The following is a 22,930-nucleotide window of genomic DNA, read 5'->3' on the forward strand; positions in this document are numbered from 1 at the left end:
AAAATGTTTAGGGGTATGCGTACCCCTGCAATGCTCCTTTTACCTTACTAAGTCCTGTTCTTTTATTGTTATTAGAAAATTCTCCCTATGTTCTATCAGTTCCTCGCAATCTTTGCACCAATTCTTACAGAATGCACTGCTTTCCAACGTAAGGTTACCAGATTTTTTCCAATCAATCCGGGGACACTTTTCAACTTCAATGGATTTTGTATGGGGACTGATTTTGTAAATCCAGGGACTGTCCCCGGGGAAACGGGGACGTCTGGTAAGCTTATTCCAACTGCAATCCTAACTTCCACCTGTATTTATTCATAAGTCGGCTTCCTGAGTTGCATAGCGTTTACGCGTCAGTAGTTGCAATCCTGTAGTCACTTCAATGGAAGTAGGGACTTGCTGCTGTGTAAACCACGGGTTGCAAACTAAGGCCATTTGCCTTCTAAATGCAGCCCACGGATGGTCCAGGAATCGCCGTGTGTATCACCAGCATGCATGTTCTTTCCCTCTCGCACGGTGGCAACGCAGGCAGCGCCTCCTCCCTCCCTCCTCCTGGCTTCTCCCCACCCTGCCTAGAGGAGAAAAGGGGTTGGGCTTTCATGCACCACTCATCGTCCTTCTGCTGCCACCAGCCCCTGCCGCTCGCAAGACACAGGAGCCATGGTTGGCTGAGTGCCCCTCTCAAGCGGCCGCCATTTAAAGCAGCCCCTCTCCGGAGCCTTTTCGCTCATCATCCCTCGTTCATTTTCCCCCCTTCAAAATATAGTCTGGCCCCCCACAAGGTCTGAGGGACAGTGGACCAGCCCAATGCTGAAAAAGTTTGAGTACCCCTGTTGTAAACATTCTAAAGATTGGGCAGATACAGCAAGATTTCCATTTCAAGGACATTTCAAACCCAACCATTACAAATCTTTCCTTTTTGAGAATACATTTCCTCCATAAATCATCGCCTCGCCTTCCTTTTTACCAGGGCTGTATTATGTTGCTCCTCTCCAGCCCCACGACTAGACATTAAATACCCCCAAAATGTATCCATCACTCCAGTTTCCTCAGCAAGGCAGTGCCAAATGCTGTACACAGGATGACTCATAGACCAGAGCATCACCTCTGGTGCCACATGACCCAGAAGTGCCATATCCAATTCCTCTCATCACGACCATGTTTTGTCTGTACAACGGGCTCATGGCTGAGATACAGCAGAGAACGCAGCTATACGTAAGATAAATATAGAACAGCTTTGATCACTTTTCTGTCAGAAGGGGATCAGTGACGAAAACATAACATTTTGTCAAGACTTCTAGAGTTACACCAGTGTTCTAATATTCTGCAGTACCATGCTTTCTTGGAGACAGCAAAATCTATGGGATTGACTATGGGAAATATATGGAACAGGGGATACAGGGAACCAGGCAGAGGGCCTTCTTGGTAGTGGCACCCGCCCTGTGGAATGCCCTCCCACCAGATGTCAAAGAGAACAACAACTACCAGGCTTTTAGAAGACATCTGAAGGCAGCCCTGTTTAGGGAAGCTTTTAATGTTTGATGGATTACTCTATTTTAATAGTCTGTTGGGAGCCGCCCAGAGTGGGTGGGGAAGCCAGTCAGATGGGTGGGGTATAAATAATAAATTGTTGTTGTTGTTGTTGTTGTTGTTGTTGTTGTTGTTGTTGTTATGTATCTGAGAAAGGATTTTGCCCTTGAGAACCCATTCCTCAATAAGGATCCAGTCTTATGCATGTTCACATGGTAACACAGGCATTGTGTTCAATGGGGCTTACTTCTGAGTAATGTGTTTTTCAAATTAAAGTTTTTCGATCACATATCAAATGTACAACATAAAAACAAGATTCCAAAGAATCTCCTGGACTCCCCTCCTCCCCTTTGTGGGTCCTATTGTTAATCATTTCCCCCTGCATCTTTTATAATTATCCAGACCTTTTACATCTCCATTGCATCCAAAATTCACCATTAAATTACAAGTGTTATTCCATCTGAGTAATGTGTTTAGGCTTGCGCTATAAATGGGTTAGTTTGTGGGTGCCGTGTAACTCCTTTCTGTGCGTACAATGCACACTTCAACCCCCACCTCTGTTTGCATTAAAAAAAAAAAACAACCACAACCCAGCAAGAAGGAAGCAGACAGAAATATACACAGTGTGATGTGTGTTGCCTCTGATTTCTCTGTGCTCAGCTGGCATGAAAAGAGGTAATGATCATAATGAGCTTATGATGCTGCCTTTCCTCCAGGCTCCCAAAGGGGCTTTGCAAATACATATTGTCAGGGGCTCAGGAGCAGAGGCACAGGGGAGAGAGGAAACGGAGAGCGAAGGGGAAGAATCTGAGGGCAGCGTAGGGGAGTATGAGAGTGGCCCAAGAGATTCCATGAGCTTCTCCAGCGAATCAGAAGGTTCCCAGAGGGGGGCGCCGACGGCCAGGGCAAGGGGGGTCCCAGGGGGGACACACCAGAAGCAAGGGGACTCCCAAAGCAGCAGCGAGAGATCAGGACCAGCTCCTCCACCAGAGCGTAGTGGGGGGGGGAGAGTCCCATGTATCAGGACCAGCTTCTCCTCCAGCAGGGAGAGAAGATGAATCAGGGCTGGCCACGCCTCCATCGCAGAGTGAGGGAACGGAGGGGAGGTCAGGTCCAGCTAGCCTCTCCGAAGGGGGAAGCAGTGACAGGAGCAGTGTAACGGTCAGGAGGAAGGTTGCCGGCTGGGCGCGCGTGCCAAGTTCGAATGTACAGGCGCGCGGCACAGCAGGTAACCCGGATTGGGAACCAGGTCCTAAAGCCCGCCAGAGGGAGGGGGAAGACTCAGGGGACTCAGCATCAGAAGAGTCTAGAAAGGGCAAGATCCCAGCGGACAGGCGGACCCAGAGGAGGAAAGAGCAAAGGAAGAGGTGGAGCAAGGCTAGAGTCTTAAACTGGTGTCTGGGGGGAGGAGATTCAGACGGAGCTTCAGCGGTCTAGGGTTTAAGATGTAGGGCTGCACGCCGCGGCTTTGAAATCGAAACTGCGTTTCAATAAAGACTTTTGTACATAACAACGGACTGGCGTTGGTCCTTTGTGAGCTGGGACCTCGGGCAGCTCTGACACATATGATAAATGTGTGACTCTTTCTGAGAGGGTGCTGCCCTGATCAGCAAGACAGATCTCAGACATATACAGCCTCCCCCCTGTACTGCTAATGTGAATGTACATCTATATGTGCACCCCAGCTTTCAATGTGTTGTTCACCCAAGCCCCATGGAGGCTGGGTGATCCTTTAGATGTGAGTGGCTATGCAACTCTGGCACCTGCCATTGTTATGCACAAATAGTTTCCTATGACTATAGCAGAATCATTGATATTAAGGCTTCTGGTTAATGGTTGCAGGGCACAGTTTTATAAGGTGCAGTTTTGAAGGGAGGCATGGATTCATCCATTCCCTTTCGGTAAATATAATTTCACACTTTCCTATGCACCTGTTCCTGCAACACCTGACGCAGAACTAATGTGAGCTATGCGATCAGCATAGGAGGGAATCACATGACAATTGGGTTTTCCTGCACTAGTGAATTATTGCACAAACACCAAGAAAACAGTGGAAGCTGCTTTCTCAAAGCACCATTGAAAGAAGCAGCAGGTACTAGTCTCTGGCTCTTATGCTTGTTTTAAGTAATCTAAAATCCCTACAGTTTTGATTCAGAGAAAGTCCATCTGCTAGGGTCAGAGGCAGTTTTCATTCTATCTGGGAGAGAGAAGAAACATAAGCATAAATTTTAAACTTCATTTCAAAGGAGCTGCTATCCCATCCCTTGCAGGAGAGCTGGTTAACAAATTTCAAATTTAGGGAGCAAAATCTTGGTCAAGAGGGTTGTTTAGACAGGTAGAAAATATTGTGGTTGATCAGAATAGTACCCTTCCTTCATCCCCACCATTCCCAGCTAGGAGTGTCAAATAATTCCAACAGAAACAGGTGTGGTGATTGTCAATGTTTACTTTTTCATCCCAAGTCCAGAATGGAAATCAATCCCTTGACTACAACCTGTTGTTGTTGTTGTTGTTGTTGTTTTCACTCTGCTAATGATATGCAGTTGATGACATTTCTCCCTCCTGTTTGAATTGTTTTCTTTGCATTGAAATGAATGGTGTAGAATAATGTAATCATTACATAATGCATTATGCAATTCATTATGAAAAATTATGCCACAGGGGACAGTGAGATGATTAATGCAGCTTTTCCCGGAAGTCAAACTGCAGTGAAAAAGAAACAGCACTGCATGCAATCAGCATGAGTCAGAACAGAAATCAGCGTTAAGTATCCCTCAGGCTGTTTGTCTTGAAGGCCAACTTGCAGGTTTATTCTAGCTGCTTGCTTAGGTTTCTTTCTCTGTGTGTTTTAGAAGGAATAACATGCTACTTATTGCCGATCACAGGAGTCGTTTTATATGATGATCAAAGTCAGAATATGTTTCCATTATTCTCTGGGAGTTCCACTCATTGTGACAGACTCTCAGCCACACTTCCGGTAGTCTGGCAGGGTACTGTGTTAAAATTGTGACATGAAACTGTTTTTTACAGGCAGCTATTGAGAAAGAAAGAAAGAAAGAAAGAAAGAAAGAAAGAAAGAAATTATTATTTATTAAATTTCTATACCGCCTTTCATCTGTAATGCAAAAACACAAAAATACACACCATAGTAACAAACATATGCAATAGTTTAAAAAGCCATAGATTGTTTAATTAGCCAAAGGTCCAGAAGAAGAGGAATGTTTTTGCCTGGCACCTGAAGATATGTAACAAAGGCGTGAGGCGATCCTCCCTGGGGAGAGCATTCCAAAAGCAGGGAGCCACCACAGAAAAGGCCCCTTCTGATGTTGCCACCTTCTGGACCTCTTGTGGAGGAAGCACACAAAGAAGGACCTCAGATGATGATCCCAGGGTCTGAGTCAGTTCAAATGGGGAGAGGCGGTCCTGTTTTGTTTCTATTTAAGAAGATAAAGGAAGAGAAGTAAAATTTATCTATCAAAATCATTCCTTCTGACCTTGTTAGCATTGTTTACTGGATCCCTTCTTGTTAACATTTGTGTCACCCTTTCCTGTGTTGTATAAATCACATTATATCAGAAATCACCCTGTTCTCTTTCCAGAACTGATATTTAAAACCTACCATCCTGCAGTGTAATTTCACTGATTTCCATAGGGCAGAATCAAACTAAGTTGATTGGCGCTTGCTCTTTATGGTGTCAGTGGGTTTATCATATCCTTTATCTTGAGTAAACTGACTAGTTTAGCCTTAACACAGAGCTGTGGATAATATCTCCACAAACAATGTCTTCTTAGGATCTAACTGTAGATCTCAAGTTGTATTTTTTCATAGGAAAACTCTTAATATATTTCAAATTTGAGTGCTTGAGATCTGTGTGAGAAAAATAATCTCCCAAATACATACCCAAATAGGTTAATAATAAATCATACCTGAAACTAAAATTCATTTCTCTTTCTGCATGAAGTATGCTGTAATTCAGACTACATAGACTGATTCGGAAAAAGAGCATAGATTTCTTAGATTTACTGAGCGGATGGTCCTGCTTATTGAGGCTTCAAATTCAGATTACCTTAGAAAAATCCACTGGTAGTTTTGTTCATATAAAACTGGCAGCTGGTCTTTGAGACAATCAAGATTTTGCTGGTTCCAACTGGAGTGAAAGTCAAATCCACATTGTTTATATTTCCAGTTCTTACTGACCCTCCACCCAACAATTCCATCAATGATAGGGTTTTCTCAAAAACTGTTTTGAAAACAATTGCCAAATGATCAGGGTTCCACATTCATAGTATGCACTTCTGTGATTCAGGTACCGATCGGGTTGCCATTTTCCAACTCCCAAATCCATTTAATCCATGCAAATTAAGGGCATTGGTAATTTCTCCCAATTGCTTTATATTTTATAGGAGCACAAGAGAAGAGCATTCTTTAGAACTACTGCATTTCCTCATTTTCAAAACTAAGCAGCTAATTAAAGTAATACAAATAATTAATATTTATTTAACCAATGGACTTCTCTGGGAATTGCTATGGTGTGGTGTTGCTTGTGAGATCTACTGTACTTGGTCCGAGTGGAAGAACTAATGGAATCTGGATGAGCAATTAATGTTCTCCATAGTGTTTTATTTCAGTATACAGTGGTACCTCGGGTTAAGTACTTAATTCATTCTGGAGGTCCATTCTTAACCTGAAACTGTTCTTAACCTGATGCACCACTTTAGCTAATGGGGCCTCCCACTGCCGCTGCGCCGCCGGAGCATGATTTCTGTTTTCATTCTGAAGCAAAGTTCTTAACCCGAGGTACTATTTCTGGATTAGCGGAGTCTGTAACCTGAAGCATATGTAACCCGAGGTACCACTGTAGTGTGGAAAGCAGAAAATTAATACTGCAGTCCTAGACACTCCTAACCCGGGAGTAAGTTTCCTCCCAAATCTCTCCTCTACCACTTCACAGTCCACCAGGGCTCAAGTTCTGCATCTTACCTACATTTTGATCACTTGGAAACCAACAAGGATGAGACAGGCTCCTAATATCTCGTGACCTCCCCTTTTTGCTGTTTGTGTGATAAACAGCACAACTAGGCTACCTACAGTGGAGGGGCGAGAGATAAATAATATTTTTTTATTTATGCCCCGCCCTTCCCGGTTCAAAAACCGGGCTCAGGGTGGCTAACAACAAATTTAAAACACTTAATTGTAAAAGCAGCATAAAATACACTATAAAAACATGAATAACAATAAAATTTCAGAAAGTTCAGAAATCAATTTAGGGGAAATCCATCTAATAAACATTAGATAATCACCGGGGCTAGCTGGCTAAATTGGTCCTACTTGGGCCAGTGAGGAGGCCAGGGGAGAATTAGCTGTGGGGTCTCAGAGCGGGTAGTCTTCATAAAAGGGAAGGGGGAGGGAAGAGAAGGGAAATAAAAGATCAGGCTGAATTCAAATTAAAAGCCAGGTGGAATAGCTCTGTCTTACAGGCCCAATGGAAGGAGGTTAAATCGTGAAGGGCCCTAGTCTCATGGGACAGAGCATTCCACCAGGTCGGAGCCATCACTGAAAAGACCGTGGCCCTGGTGGAGGATAGTCTGACTTCCCTAGGGCCTGGGACCTCTAAACTATGGTTATTCATGGACCTTAAGGTCCTCTGCGGGGCATAACAGGAGAGGAGGTCCTGTAAATATGAGGGCCCTACCTAAGCTACAAAAATAGTAATGTCTGCTGGGGTAATAACCAACAGGTGATGGCAAGCAGCCAAGCAAGCAAGCCAGGTTCAGATGTATGCTTGTGTGGCTCCTCCAACAGGGGGGGAAGCTTGAGCCAACCAGGGTTCAGCCACATGTGGAGAAGCCCTGCTTGTGTACATCAGTAAAGGTAAAAGGGTAAAGGTAAAGGACCCCTGGACAGTTAAGTCCAGTCAAAGGCGACTATGGGGTTGTGGTGCTCATCTCGCTTTCAGGCCGAGGGAGCCGGAGTTTGTCCACAGACAGCTTTCCGGGTCATGTGGCCAGCATGACAAAACCGCTCTTGGCACAACAGAACACCGTGATGGAAGCCAGAGCACACGGAAATGCCGTTTACCTTCACGCCACACTGGTACCTATTTATCTACTTGCACTGGTGTGCTTTCAAACTGCTAGGTTGGCAGGAGCTAGGACGGAGCAACAGGAGCTCACCCCATTGTGCGGATTCGAACTTCCAACCTTCTGATCAACAAGCCCAAGAGGCTCAGTGGTTTAGACCACAGCACTACCTGCATATACACATACACATACAGCCCTGTCATAGTGACGCCAAATGCACATCACCAGGGGTCATGCTTATCATTCCAGCAGACACGATTCTGTCCTCTTTGGGCATTTGCGTATGTGTGTGGACGCTTGTGTGAGCCTTCCTAGTAGCTTCTACAGAGTGGGTATAATGTCTGATGACAGGAACAGGTTCACTTATTTACTGAATAGTTGCTCAGAGGAATACTGCATGCATATTCCCCCCGCTCCCCGATATCTCTGGAACTACACAGCCCAAATCTAGGAAGCCTTTTCCCTTTCCTAAGAGTCCAACAAATGGACATGGGTTGCATGCCTGGAATCCAGCAAAACCCTGCTGTCTAGGCAGCATGGCAAACATAGAAACATTCATTTCCATGCCTTTCCACAAGCGTTTGGAACCACAAAGCTTTTTGAGCAGGCGTTATGCAATGCTTGCACACGTATCAATTTATCTCATATCACTGAATAATGAGTCTCCTCTGGTAACATAGTTCTCAGGTGTAGATTATTCACTGCCTGCTGTCTTCTGTTTTTTAAATCTACATGGGATATTTTGTTCTGATTTTCCCGTGTTACCAATTGATATTTTAGCATTGTTTACTTATTTCAAGACTCAGTTATACTGTTACCTTTTTAACACCACATTAATTCCATCCCACCTGCTCCTTTTCCTTTCTTCCAAATCTGCTGTGGAACCGCACAGCAATGCACCATAAAAATCTTTCCCAAAATGCCCATACAGCGTTCTTATTTATCAACACCTCTTGTTTATGATATCCTTATCTGCCTACATGATGGCTCTCATGTGCAATTTGTATTCATTTTGTGAAGTGCTGCATCAAATCCTATATTAAAATAACACTGTGCTTTTTCTCATTTGTTGTTTCTGGGACTTTTTTATTTTTTAAAAAGGCATTTACTCTTATCTGCCACATATACTCTATCAATCCCTGCTGCCTTTACTCATTGATCCATTGTCCTCTAGATGGATAAAAGCAGCTTCATTCTCTTCCTGACTTCACCATTCATTCCAAGGAGTAGGGATTGGTTCTTTTAATGCATCCCTATTTTCTTAGCATTTTCTAATTGATATTTAAGTGTCCAGACCTTCTTTCTGCTGGTGAAGGCAAATCTTTAAAAGATGTCTGCTTTATTTTCAACTGTTACTATGTCTCCTTGCTTCTCCTCTTCCCAATATCCCTGATTGGTTTGTCTTTCAGGCCCTTGGCCAGGTTATGGTTGTGGTACATACAGGTGTCCTCCTATCTACTCACTCCCCTTCATGGATCACTGCCTTGCCATGGCGAAGGGGCTTGAATAACTCAGAGAAGCTATGAACTATGCCAAGCAGGGCACCCAAGATGGACAGGTCATAGTGGAGAGTTTTGACAAACCTAGACAGCATCTTAAAAAGCAGAGACATCACCTTGCCAACAAAGGTCCGTATAGTTAAAGCTATGGTTTCCCCAGTAGTGATGTATAGAAGTGAGAGCTGGATCATAAAGAAGGCTGATTGCCGAAGAATTTATGCTTTTGAATTATGGTTCTGGAGGAGACTCTTGAGAGTCCCATGGACTGCAAGAAGAAGAAGAAGAAGAAGAAGAAGAAGAAGAAGAAGAAGAAGAAGAGTAGTTTGGATTTGATATCCCGCTTTTTCACTACCCAAAGGATTCTCAAAGTGGCTAACATTCTCCTTTCCCTTCCTCCCCCACAACAAACACTCTGTGAGGTGAGTGGGGCTGAGAGACTTCAGAGAAGTGTGACTAGCCCAAGGTCACCCAGCAGCTGCATGTGGAGGAGCAGAGATGCGAACCCGGTTTCCCAGATTATGAATCTACGAATCGGGGGGGCCACTAGGGGCGCATCGGAAGATGGCTGACAATAACATCTCTCCGACCCACACGAGGTAATTTGGAGGCTATGATGGGAGTAATTAGCCTCCCTACCCCCCCACCAGGATGGTGGAGGGGACTGCCCTTGCCTGCTGTGCCCTATACCACCCCCGAATTTGTGGGGATGGGGGCACTAGGCACAAAGCCCTCCTGTGGGATTCCGGCACTCCTGGACGCCGTCCCTGATCTGTGCCACTAGCTGCAAGAACTTCAAAAGAAACAATTTGGATGAAGGAATGCACATATCTCAAGGAAGGAGGGGGAGTAAAGACTGCTAACAGAAGAGATCTCTGATAAAACAAGACAAGAATAAAACATGAGAAGATACGCCAAGATACGGTATGGCAAATGACTGATGGGGGAGGGGAAAAAACTTTCCTTTCTTTCTTTATGTGATTAAACAAGAATCCCCTCCCCTCATGAGTCAGAATTGTCGTTTTAAGGACTTAAGCTGTGGATTTAAGGCTGTGTGGAGATAAACTTTCGAACCAAAGCATGTTTTAAGAAGAGCGTGGAATGTATAAGAGCTTTGGAATGACGCAGTTAAAAATGCCATCGCCATATTGGGAAGTTCTGTCGGAGGACTTAAGTCTGAGAGGAGAAATAGAGAAATAGAGCTGTTTTTATATTGTGGGTGAAACTCGTCAGTGGGACTTAAGAATGACAGTTCTGTAATTAATGATGGAAAGAGCGCTGTTATCTATGAAGGTGATGATATATGGAAACCATCTCGATTTGAGGATTGGAAGAATGGAAAATTCACACAGGATTATTATTGGTGTTTATCGGCTTAAGGAGACTATCACATCACAAGATGTGATGTGGAAACAGCAAGATAAGACTGGATAGAATTATGAACTCTGTTTGGACTGATTTGGATTGATTTGGACATTAACGCAGTAACAAGAAGATGATCAGAATCCCCCTTCGGATCTTGAAATATGGGTCCTCCCAACAAAATTTAAAATTCGGCTTTGTAATTCGGAATTTATGTGATGTGATTTAATTTGATTTGATTGGCCGGTTAATAAAAATTATTTTTTTAAAAAAAGATTATGAATCTACGAATCTACCGCTCTTTAACCACTACACCACACTGGTTAAACCTATCCATTCTGAAGCAAATCAGCCCCGAGTTCTCACTGGAAGGACAGATCATGAAGCTGAGGCTTCAATACTTTGGCCACCTCATGAGAAGAGAAGACTCCCTGGAAAAGACCCTGATGTTGGGAAAGATGGAGGGCACAAGGAAAAGGGGACGACAGAGGACGAAATGGTTGGACAGTGTTATTGAAGCTACCAGCATGAGTTTGACCAAACTGCAGGAGGCAGTGGAAGACAGGAGGCCCTGGCGTGCTCTGGTCCATGGGGTCACGAAGAGTTGGACACGACTAAACAACAACAACAATAACAACATAGACTGACAGATTGCTCTGATTTAAACAGGATGTGCCAGGTTTCTGCAATGCTTCTTAGCCTTGCTTTCTGCAGATCTACCCCAGGAGAAACTTGCACAGAGATCTGTTACAGTAAGAAGCCCTCTGGCCCGACCCTCAGAATGGGGAAAGGCCGAAGCAGGGAAGATAACTCTCTCATTACTGGTAATGAAGCAGCTACATAGGAGTCTGCGAAACCCTTCCAGCTGTCTTTGATCATCATGTTTTTGCAAAGAGGACTGAAATACATTGCATGAGCAACATGCTCTTCTGTGGCAGAAAATGACATTAAGCAGACCATTATCTCCTGTGGGGCATCAGCCGGATTTAACAAGCAGAAGGAAAACAAACATTAGATGTATACATTTAATTTATTGGTAAAGATGAATGTCCTGATTTTGCTAAAAGTCTATTGATTAATGACTTCCGACAGGCAGAGTCTAAATACCCAGGGCGTGAGTTGAGGAAGGTCTCACTTATCGGAAGGGCTGTTGCAATGAACAGCTTTTCTTGGAAAACGGAAAGGCCGTAGCTGGGGTGGGGGTGGGGAATAGTGAATATAGTAAGATACCAAAATTCATATTAATATTCCCAGTTTGCATCTTTGTAGCATAACCTATGATATGTTTAAAATAGAAATAAAAGTCATTTCTAAATTAAATGTCTGTGTTCACAAATGTTGTCACTGCGTGGTTGCTAATGGCGATGATCTCAGTATCCCATGAGCCACCACTGCAGGAGAGCTGATTTCTTGGGGATAAGGCATTGTACGCACTGCCTAATCTGTCAGAGCAAATCCATCAAGTTTATCCCCTGAGCACTAGATATTCTACCCATATATATTGACATAAATTACATATATGGGTATCCAATGCATTCTCTTCTTTCCCACTCCGCAAATGTGTGCCATGCAGATTACTTGGTACACAGAATGTTCAAGAAAAGTGTCTAGGTAAATAAAATATATTGCATACAGCTATAGCACGCACAGATTTTCCTTTGTGCCCCTGAGGTGTTCATGTGAGGTATATAGGCTGCAATACCATGCACAAGTACCTGCAAGTAAGCCCCACTGAACACAGTATAACTTATTTCTGAGTATGCATGTGTGACAGAACAACTGTGTCATATGAAGCCGTGCCATTCACACTGGCCAACAATACCAGCAGAGGCTGTGTGTGGGGAAAACTCCTGGCTGGCAGAGCAAAGAGGCCCAGATTGGGCCTGTCTTCAGTAGTTTGGCCTGCTTAGGATCCAGATGTCAGGAATAAGCCAGCTCCAAGTGAAGGTTTGCAGCCAGCTGCATAAAGCAGCCAGGAACAGAGAGGCTTTGATTTTAGTCAGGCAGGGGAGAGCCGGCAGCTACAGACTTTGGCTCTTCCTGACCTTGACGGAGAGGCTGATAAGGCAGTAGCTGAGAGCAGGTTAGAACACAGCCAAAGCTTGCCGGAAGCGCAATCAGGAACCAACAAACTCAGAGACAGCCTGTCAGAACCGGAAGAGGTTGGAGTTGATCCAATAAGTCTGAGTAGTTGGCGAACGGGAGGGTTGTTAGATAGGAAGCGAAACAAGAGACGTCAGGGTCATAAGTTCAATATCTGCTGGAGACGCCGGAAGAAGTCTTCAGAAGGGTCATCTTGCATAATGATGCTTTGTTAGAGCCGTCCGGAGCTATCTGTTTGTTTTTGCAATAAATCCTCCTTTTTAATTAGTTAACAAGTTGGTAACCTGGACTCCTGAGACCAGAGGACCCTTGGCTGGTCTAACTCTGCCACCTCCCTTCCTCCATTTCAGAGGTGTCTGCTGGCTACAGATGGCCGTGATAGAGCTGGTGGTAGCTTCTCCCCAATTGCACTTGCAGTGGGCTCCACTGGTGCCATTCAACTGTATCTTAAACCCTCCCAGTGGAGTGGATCAGGGATTAGGATTTTTAAATTGGGAGCAGGTGCACCAACTCCATGGGGCTGAGGTGTCTTCGGCCCCCTCAATATTTGTGGGCAGGGGGCCGAGCCCTCTGAATGTTGGGGTCAAAGGGGGTGTGCCAGGGCGAAGCGCCTTGACCCTGTGCATCCCCTTGTGATCACCAGCACTCCTTCTCAATTGTCAAAGGTATGTGCAGGGCAAAGGTGGGACTTCCCAGTGGTCCGCCTCCTCTCATCTGATGCGTGAGACATCACATGCACATGACGGGCCACCTCAATGCTGGGCGCAACTCGGCATCTCTGGATGGGAGAAGCATGGGCTAAAGCAGCACTGGGGAGCATCCTAACATGGACCATGAGGCTCTTTCCCTCAAACCACACCCACCTGCCACCCAACATCCATTTGTGACATCAGGAGCAGGGCAGGTAAACACTTGGTTGAAAAGGAACAATTGATGGCTGAAAGCACATGATGCAGTAACTTTGCCAAAGATGTCCTGCTCCACATCTGGTCAGTTTTTGAATGGGATTCCTGGGATCCCTATACAGTGGTACCTCGGGTTACAGATGCTTCAGGTTACAGATGCTTCAGGTTACAGACTCCGCTAACCCAGAAATAGTACCTCCGGTTAAGAACTTTGCTTCAGGATGAGAACAGAAATCATGCAGCGGCACTGGGAGGCCCCATTAGCTAATGTGGTACCTCAGGTTAAGAACAGTTTCAGGTTAAGAACAGACCTCCAGAACTAATTAAGTTCTTAACCCGATGTACCACTGTACATACTATTGGAGTTATACCACGGAAGAAAGGTTTTCACCTTTTTGTTCTGTAAATGAAAACAAACAAGCTAATCAAGGTAGCTTAAGGATGAGGACTGTATTGAGAACAAGTATCCTAAGTTTGAATGTAACCATCTATACTACACAAGTGGAACTGTGTCTCTGCCATTGGTTCAGGCGAAGTTTCTATCTCTCGTTCTTATCCCCTCCATCTACCATTTCAGGATAATAATACTTGCCTACCCTAGGATTGTTACAAGGAGTTCTGAGATAATACTGTTATTAGTATATCATGCATTCTCAAGGACAGATGAATCGCAAACTCCGTCAGTATTCTCTGGTGTACAGAATTTCAATGAGCAGAGGGGAAATTACATGAACACGACAATGCTGTTGAAATCCTGACATCCAACTCCCAGTGCCTGGCACACTGTCTTATATTTATAGTGTTATTATATTAAAATACCATGAGGGCTCTTTGCTGCCGTAGTAACAATTTTCTGCCATTGTTCCTTTCCCAGGCTTATCTCCCCTCCAAGTCTCTAACCATGCCAGCAGTCTTTAGATCATTTTCTTATTTTAGATCATTTTTTTATTTATTTCAGAGGACAAATATGCTTTCTCAATGCACTGAGTTCTTGCAGCATCCATGGTCAGGGGCGTCCAGCTCTCTCCCATCCATCCATAGGGCTGGTTGTGGGGTTAGTAATAACTGTGCTGCATTGCAAAGCTGGTTGCTCAATGTCAGCACTTGTCAAAACTAAGATTGAGTGAATTACTGTTTCTCTCGCTTTCCTGCTTGTTCAGCCTCCAGTCAGAAATTTGCAGTGTCTTGAAAACATTCTCCATGAAAATTCTTCATAATTTTAGTGTGAATTTCTCCTGGTATACACACTTTTGTACAGAATTTTACCTATTACAGTGGTACCTCGGGTTACAAACACCTCGGGATACAAACACTTCGGGTTACAGACTCCGCTAATCCAGAAGTAGTACCTCGGGTTAAGAACTTTACCTCAGGATGAGAACAGAAATTGCGCAGCAGTGGACAGTGGCAGCCCCATTAGCTAAAGTGGTACCTCAGGTTAAGAAGAGTTTCAGGTTAAGAACAGACCTCGGGAATGAATTAAGTTCCTAACCAGAGGTACCACTGTATGCACCTTTTTGTAAATCAATTTACCCATATATAATGCATTTTGTATTTTATTTTCACCAATATAAGCATTCATATTCATACCTTACATGCATTCTTGGACACCTTACATGGCTGGATAACTGCATTGCATAAATTCAGTAAAGTGCAAATTTCAAAACCTGACTGTGTTTTGGTTCACATCGTTGTTCCAGAAAGCTTGCATTTAAATGCAAACTGAATTGAATTTCTCCTCCATCCCTGGGCAGCAGTTACCTTCTTCAGAAATGTTTAGTATTGCTTGGCTTTTAATTTGCAGTCCTCAACCCAGTGCTTCATCATTCATCAATTTTTTTGTACTCTGAATTCTCATTCTGAGAAGGTGTGGGGTGCAACTTCATTTCCCTGTCTTCTCCTCTCTCTTAAAGCCACACCATAAGACATTTTGCTTCAAGGAAGTGCCTTGGACGAACACAACTGCCCAATTCCCTCAGCAATGTCCTCTCACTGCATGCAGCAGTTACTCTTAAGGTAAAGGTAAAGGGACCCTTGACCATTAGGTCCAGTCGTGGACGACTCTGGGGTTGCGGTGCTCATCTTGCTTTACTGGCCAAGGGAGCCAGCATACAGCTTCGGGGTCATGTGGCCAGCATGACTAAGCCGCTTCTGATGAACCAGAGCAGGGCATGGAAATGCTGTTTACCTTCCCGCCAGAGCAGTTCCTATTTATCTACTTGCACTTGGATGTGCTTTTGAACTGCTAGGTTGGCAGGAGCAGGGACCGGGCAACAGGAGCTCACCCCGTCACGGGGATTCGAACCGCCAACCTTCCGATTGGCAAGCCCTAGGCTCTGTGGTTTAGACCACAGTGCCACCCGCATCCCACACATTCTCACCAAGAATTCTGGGAACTGTAGTTTGCCTCCACAGTGCTACACTTCCCAGAATCCTTGACAGTGTGCAGTTCTCAGAATCATTTTGTGTGTTTAAAATGTATGGTGTGTGTACACAGACTTAAGCATATCCTTTATCCCTGACCTAGTTTTAAAGTGATGTAGCGCTTATGTCAAAACAAAAATAAAACACTCATCCTTTCCTACTCTACTTTCCACAGGGCAGCAGCCCATAATATTCCTAACCAAACCAAGAAAGCAGCTCTGCTGCAGCAGCAAGCGGAAGGGACACAGTGCAGACAATCTTTTTTGCAGGGTAACTTGCAGAAGATCAGAGAAATGTCATCTCCACTCCAGCCAATCGGGGTCCTTTTTTCTTGAGATGCACTAACTTGCTAGGATCTCATATTATCACCCTCCCCTCCCCCCCAAAAAAAGTTCTCACCAGAAATTCTGCCCAGAGCAAGCCAGAATTCTTGCATTGTTGCCTATGATGGAATCACAGGGAGATTATGGGTTCTTGTGCTTGAAAAATAAAGATACTGGTACCTCGGGTTAAAAACTTTAATTCGTTCTAGAGGTCCGTTCTTACCCTGAAACTGTTCTTAACCTGAGGTACCGCTTTAGCTAATGGGGCCTCCCGCTGCCGCCGCCACCCAATTTCTGTTCTCATCCTGAAGCAAAGTTCTTAACCCGAGGTACTATTTCTGGGTTAGCAGAGTCTGTAACCTGAAGCGTCTGTAACCTGAAGCGTCTGTAACCCGAGGTACCACTGTAAATAGATAAGAATATTCAACCAAAATAATGAAATGTTTACATTTCAATCTAAGCAATACATTTCAATGATGATTTCAGTTTTAGAACAGTGTCCTAAAAGAAAAGGGGGAAGAAGAAGAGCAACAAAGCAGATTTCAAAATAAGATCCAAGCCGTTGGCTGAAATTATTATTGTCGTACATCTGGAGTTCTTGACAAAAATCTCCTGTTGGATTCTCATTTTTATACAGGGATTTTTGCCTCTTTAGCAAGATATTCTCTGTGCTCCTGCTAAGAGCATTTGGAGCTGAAATGTGCCCATGTGAAACGATCTTGTGGACTGGCTGTTAGAAACTGTGCTCAGCAAAAATGAGGCTGCAAATTCCCCTTGCATGGACTTGACCACTTCTGTCTAAATGGATTCCTCTAAACGCCTGTGCCTCTTCAGTCTAGCTCCGTTTCAGAGCTGCAGCAAAGCATGTAATAACCACAGCAAGAGTTCATAACTAGGCTATGAGCGGCCACAATTTTATGTGCTGTGGTTGCAAAGTCATCCATAGATAACATTTTATCTATTAATCAGGAATATTAACAAGGCATACTTTGGTTTGTAAGTGGTTCTGCATTTTAAATGCATTTTGAAGTTCTGTGAGTACATTTTGTGTGGCATAGCAGAGCTTAGAAGCTGCAGAGGGATCTGGTTGTGTGGGAAAGATAGATCCTAAGGAATGTACCACTGGGTTACAAAATACACGGGTCCTGGGAACACATTCTCAGATTATGGGGAACTTTAGAATTATTCATCCCAGGACGGTCTGTGGTTGGTGCTAAAAAGCCCCACCTGCCATTGAGGGGAGGAAGAGGAAGAGGAAGAGGAAGAGGAAGAGGAAGAGGAAGAGGAAGAGGAGGAGGAAGAGGAAGAGGAAGAGGAAGAAGAAGAGAAGAAGAAGAAGAAGAAGAAGAAGAAGAAGAAGAAGAAGAAGAAGAAGAAGAAGAAGAAGACTCATACATGTTTGAATATATTTGTTTAATTTTTGTGCTTTGGCATTAACATTTGAGGGAACTGCAGAAGTAGTATATGTCACTTTTAGAATCTCATGCAGTGACTAAGAGCTGTTCGAGACCATAAAGTAATAGAAAATGTGTTTTTTTATATGACTGTTGTCTTTGTCCATGGAGTTTTCTTGGCAGGGATACTGGAGTGGCTTGCCAGTTCCTCCTCCAGGTGGATCACGTTTGGTCAAAACTCTCCACTATGACCTGTTCATCTTGGGTGCCCTGTTCGGCATAGTTCATAGCTTCTCTGAGTTATTCAAGCCCCTTCACCATGGCAAGGCAGTGATCCATGAAGGGTCTTCTCTTATAAGTCTTTATGGATCCCTATGCAGCAAAAACACTGTTATCCACTTACAAGAGGGAACTATCACTAGCCTTGGGGAAAACACCTTGGTTTTCAGATGGAGTCTGAGGGAAAATTCCAAGACAACTTCAAAACAGCCTAATGAGGATTAATCATATTCAGTGGTCACAGAGTACTCTCTCTGTGTGTGTTTGTAATATAAAATGGGGTGGGAATTGAATGGAGTATTCTGGTAAAGGACTTGAGAGGAGCCTTGAACAAGAGCACAACACACTGCAATGATGTGTTGCAGGCCCCATTTGTTATTATCTCCAAATGCCCGTTCCACTTGAAATCCTTTCACAGAAGCGAGAACATTTTTCATGGCTTACTTCTGCTTCATCTGTGCCATCCATGATGGAGCAGACTCAAGCACCTTTATCAACAAATGAAGTGGGGTTTTTTGTAAACTTGTTGCAGAAGATTATACATTCGAACCTTGGAAGCCAAACGGAATCTGTTCTGGAAGTCCATTCGACGTCCAAAACATACGGAAACCAAGGCACAGCCTCCAATTGGCTGTAGGAAGCTCCTGCAGCCAATCAGAAGCCGAGCTGGATGTTCAGGTTCCAAAGAACATTTGCCAACCAGGACACTCACTTCTGGAGCCAAAACATTCAACTTGCAAGGCGTTCATCAACCAAGGTATGACTGTACATAGTTCTCTTTGTGGAAATCAATGGTGAACAGCTTTCTCCCTAACTGGAAAAAGTTCAGGTAGTACAATACTATGTGGATACAGTGGTGGCAAAGGAGAAGGAAATTTCTGTCACCGTCATCACCATTTCCAACGGGCCTCATAGGAATTTTGGGCACAGATCCCTACCACCAGCCCTCTGTCTTACTGCAATCACACTGGGCGAACTGCATCCGAAGGCAGCCTCTGTCATTGTTCTCATTATACTTAATACATCTAATGCTAAGTAAAGGTAAAGGTACCCCTGCCCGTACGGGCCAGTCTTGACAGACTCTGGGGTTGTGCGCCCATCTCACTCTAGAGGCCAGGGGCCAGCGCTGTCCGGAGACACTTCCGGGTCACGTGGCCAGCGTGACATCGCTGCTCTGGCGAGCCAGAGCCGCACACGGAAACGCCGTTTACCTTCCCGCTGGTAAGCGGTCCCTATTTATCTACTTGCACCCGGGGGTTGGCAGGCGCTGGGACCGAGCAGCGGGAGCGCACCCCGCCGCAGGGATTCGAACCGCCGACCTTTCGATCGGCAAGTCCTAGGCGCTGAGGCTTTAACCCACAGCGCCACCTGCGTCCCACATCTAATGCTAGGAGGAGTCATATCTGTGGCCTGAACACATGAAGAATGAATTTTGCCAGTTATTCATTTTTGCAAGAATATTTCTATCAATTCACTCTTCTCCTAACCAAATACATTGAATTTGAATTTTTGGGGACAGGAAAAAATGGTCAGTGTTTTCACATCACATTTCTAGGACTCCTTATGGACACTCAAGGTCTTTCTGTTTTGGTACCTGGCTAGCAATTTGGCAGAAGCCATCTGTTTCCATGGAGACTGGGCACACACCTTGCTATTCTTATCTCTATGTGTGGCTGAATAGTGCACCTTGACTATTTCATTGGAACAGCAAAAATAATAATGCACACACACACACAAACACCATTCTCTCCTGCAAAGCCTTTTCTGCAACATCTGAGGTTATGTATCTCTGCATTCACATTTATAACCTTTATTTAGCATCAGCAAACTGCTATGTTGTACAGAATGGAGCCGGGAGCCAGGGCTGGTTTGCATGACTCTTGCTGCTTGGATTTCATTCTGCTGTATATATGACTCCTACATGTCATGATATATTTTGATAGTAAAGTGTGTGGGGCTATGAGATTTTCCTTGGCCAATGGGATAGTCTTTCCATTCAAGCCAATAGCACTTTATTACCCATTCTTTGCAAATGCAACTAATTAACATTTCCAGAAACAGTTTGACAAGTTCTTACTTGTTGCATCCTGATAACAGGTTGTTTTTTTTGGTGAGTCTCCCAACTAAGCTGTTAAGTTCCAGATTGTCCATATGAGGGATGTCAATTTTTTAACAGAAAACCCTTAGGAATCGTCCTCCTCATATGTACACTGAATGCATGGCTGATGGGTTGTGTAGCCATAGTATGTGGCAGGGACGCATGACCCACCTACCCTTCATCTGATTACTCCTACAGTAAAGGTAAAGGGACCCCTGACCATTAGGTCCAGTCGTGACCGACTCTAGGGTTGCGGCGCTCAACTTGCTTTATTGGCCAAGGGAGCTGGCATATAGCTTCCGGGTCATGTGGCCAGCATGACTGAACCACTTCTGGCAAACCAGAGCAGCATACGGAAATGCCGTTTACCTTCCCGCTGGAGTGGTACCTATTTATCTACTTGCACTTTGACGTGCTTTCAAACTGCTAGGTTGGCAGGAGCAGGAACCGAGCAACGGGAGCTCACCCTGTCGTGGGGATTCAAACTACTGACCTTCTGATCGGCAAGCCCTAGGCTCTGTGGTTTAGACCACAGCGCCACCCACGTCCCTACAGTAGACATGTATTAAACATTTATTTGCAAGCCTAAGGAGTGTATTCAATTTTCTGACTCTTATGGTCTTAGAAACTGAATTTTGAAAATGGGATTGAAGAGCAGTAGAGTTCTCTCCATAACTTATATGCAGTGCCAGTAACCAGAAAACACCATTAAGCCTGTTGTTCAAATAAAGCTTTAGAAACAAGGACAACCAGGGAACACATATTGAGTTGAAAAATCTCCATCCTTTTAAAACAGATTTAACTTATTGAGGAATTGAAAGTGGCTCTTTGCTCCTCTCTAGTGACCAGGGGTATTGATCTGCAAAAATTGTGAAAGGTTTGCCAGTAGTTTCAAGTTACAATCCCAAGCCTCAAAATAAAAATAAACATGAAACAAACCTAAAAGAGAAACCTTTGTGGGTCTGTGATTCTAGAATATATAGTCAAAAAACAGGCTAACCAAGACATTATGTCACTCATTCTTAAGAGCTTGGATTTATTCAATTTTCACCTACTTGGTAAAAAAGCTACATTGAAGTGAAATGTGCATGACATCACTAATAAGCTATGAATGAAAAGTGGCACATACTTTCTAATGACTTTATAACTTACCGTTCATTCATAAGGACTTCTGAAAATCACACAGCAGCTTAGTCAGGCTTTTCTGATGAGATAAAGTGTTGTAAAATAAAGGGTGTCTCACAAAATATACATATTAATAATATTCCTTAATACCTATATAGATCTAGATAACCTCCCCGTGAAGGAATGACCGCATTTCAGTAACATTATCAGTAACCTTCTCATACGGACCTAAAAAAAGCAGTGCCGCCAGTTGAAAAAGCATCTCTCCTGCTCTAGCAGCTTAACAAATGAAATAGGAAGCTTCAGCATAACTGTCATGCCATGGGATCTTTGCCTCACTTCTGAAAATAGGTTAGATATTAGGGATTTGTAGGTACTGTGAAGAAAACTTGACATTAGCAACAATCTGCCAAAGCCTGGGGCAAGATAGCAAACTCACGACCCACACATTCCACAAGCAAAATGGCTACTTTTCTGAATGATGTGCATGTTAAGGCAGATGTCAAAATATATCCAGCAGAAGAAGTAGTTGCCTATCTTCTGCCATTAAATGAGTGCATACAGAGGTGTACCTTGCACCCTTGGCAATCACTGTATCTCTCTGTCTCTCTGACTTTCGCACCCCCTGGGCCTGCACCCTTGATGGGGGCCAACGTGGCCAACGTCTAGGTATGCCTCTGAGCAGTGGCATAGCATGGGTTGCCAGGGCCCAGGGGGCTATGCGGAGGGGGTGGGTGGCAGGAAAATGTACAGAGTAACATTCTACTGCCTAATAGCATCCACATCACCCAGGAGATTGCAGAGGCAGAGATAAAGAAAAGAAGAGTTGTTCTGTTGTCTGGAGAGGCCATTTCCTGGTTCTCATGCAGAAACCATTTTCAATGGAACCCAGTTATGGAAGTCTACAGCTGTTTTGAGGCAGCACTGGGTGTTGAAATTTAATGATGATGATGATGATGATGATAATTTATTTATTTATTTATTTATACCCCGCCCATCTGGCTGGGTTTCCGCAGCCACTCTGGGCGGCTTCCAACAGAATATTAAAATACAATAGTCTATTAAACATTAAAAGCTTCCCTAAACAGGGCTGCTTTCAGATATCTTCTAAAAGTCTGGTAGTTGTTTACATCTGCTGGGACGCTGTTCCACAGGGCGGGTGCCACTACTGAGAAGGCCCTCTGCCAGAAGGCCTTTGGCACTGGACCTCAGTGTCTGGGCAGAATGATGGGGGTGGAGACGCTCCTTCGGGTATGCTGGGCTGAGGCTGTTTAGGGCTTTGAAGGTCAGCACCAACACTTTGAATTGTGCTCGGAAACGTACTGGGAGCCAATGTAGGTCTTTTAAGACCGGTGTTATGTGGTCTTGGCAGCCGCCCCCAGTCACCAGTCTAGCTGCCGCATTCTGAATTAGTTGTAGTTTCCAGGTCACCTTCAAAGGTAGCCCCACATAGAGCGCATTGCAGTAGTCCAAGCGGGGGATAACCAGAGCATGCACCACTCTGGCAAGACAGTCCGCGGGCAGATAGGGTCTCAGCCTGCATACCAGATGGAGCTGGTAAACAGCTGCCCTGGACACAGAATTGACCTGCACCTCCATGGACAGCTGTGAGTCCAGAATGACTCCCAGGCTGTGGACCTGGTACTTCAGGGTCACAGTTACCCCATTCAGGACCAGGGCGTCCTCCACACCCACTTCTGTCTTTTCAAGATTCAACCTCAATCTCTTAGCCACCATCCATCCTCCAACCGAACCCCTAACAATTTTGTGCCTGGGGCAACCACCCCTGTGGTTCGCCCATGCTGCACCCCTGCCC

At 44.5% G+C, this 22,930-nt stretch overlaps 1 long non-coding RNA gene across 1 annotated transcript in view; it reads left to right on the forward strand.

The window, feature by feature from the left end:
• The window catches only part of LOC307226059, a 116,738-nt gene extending 101,200 nt beyond the window's left edge, over nt 1-15,538 (forward strand). Inside the window, exon 3 of the long non-coding RNA XR_013843303.1 lies at nt 15,517-15,538. This is a non-coding gene — a long non-coding RNA (uncharacterized lncRNA). The remainder of the gene's footprint in view (nt 1-15,516) is intronic.
• Nucleotides 15,539-22,930: the final 7,392 nt, after the last annotated feature.

This window comes from Podarcis cretensis (assembly GCF_951804945.1).
Source record: "Podarcis cretensis genome assembly, chromosome: 10".
Classification (NCBI taxonomy): Eukaryota; Metazoa; Chordata; class Lepidosauria; order Squamata; family Lacertidae; genus Podarcis; species Podarcis cretensis.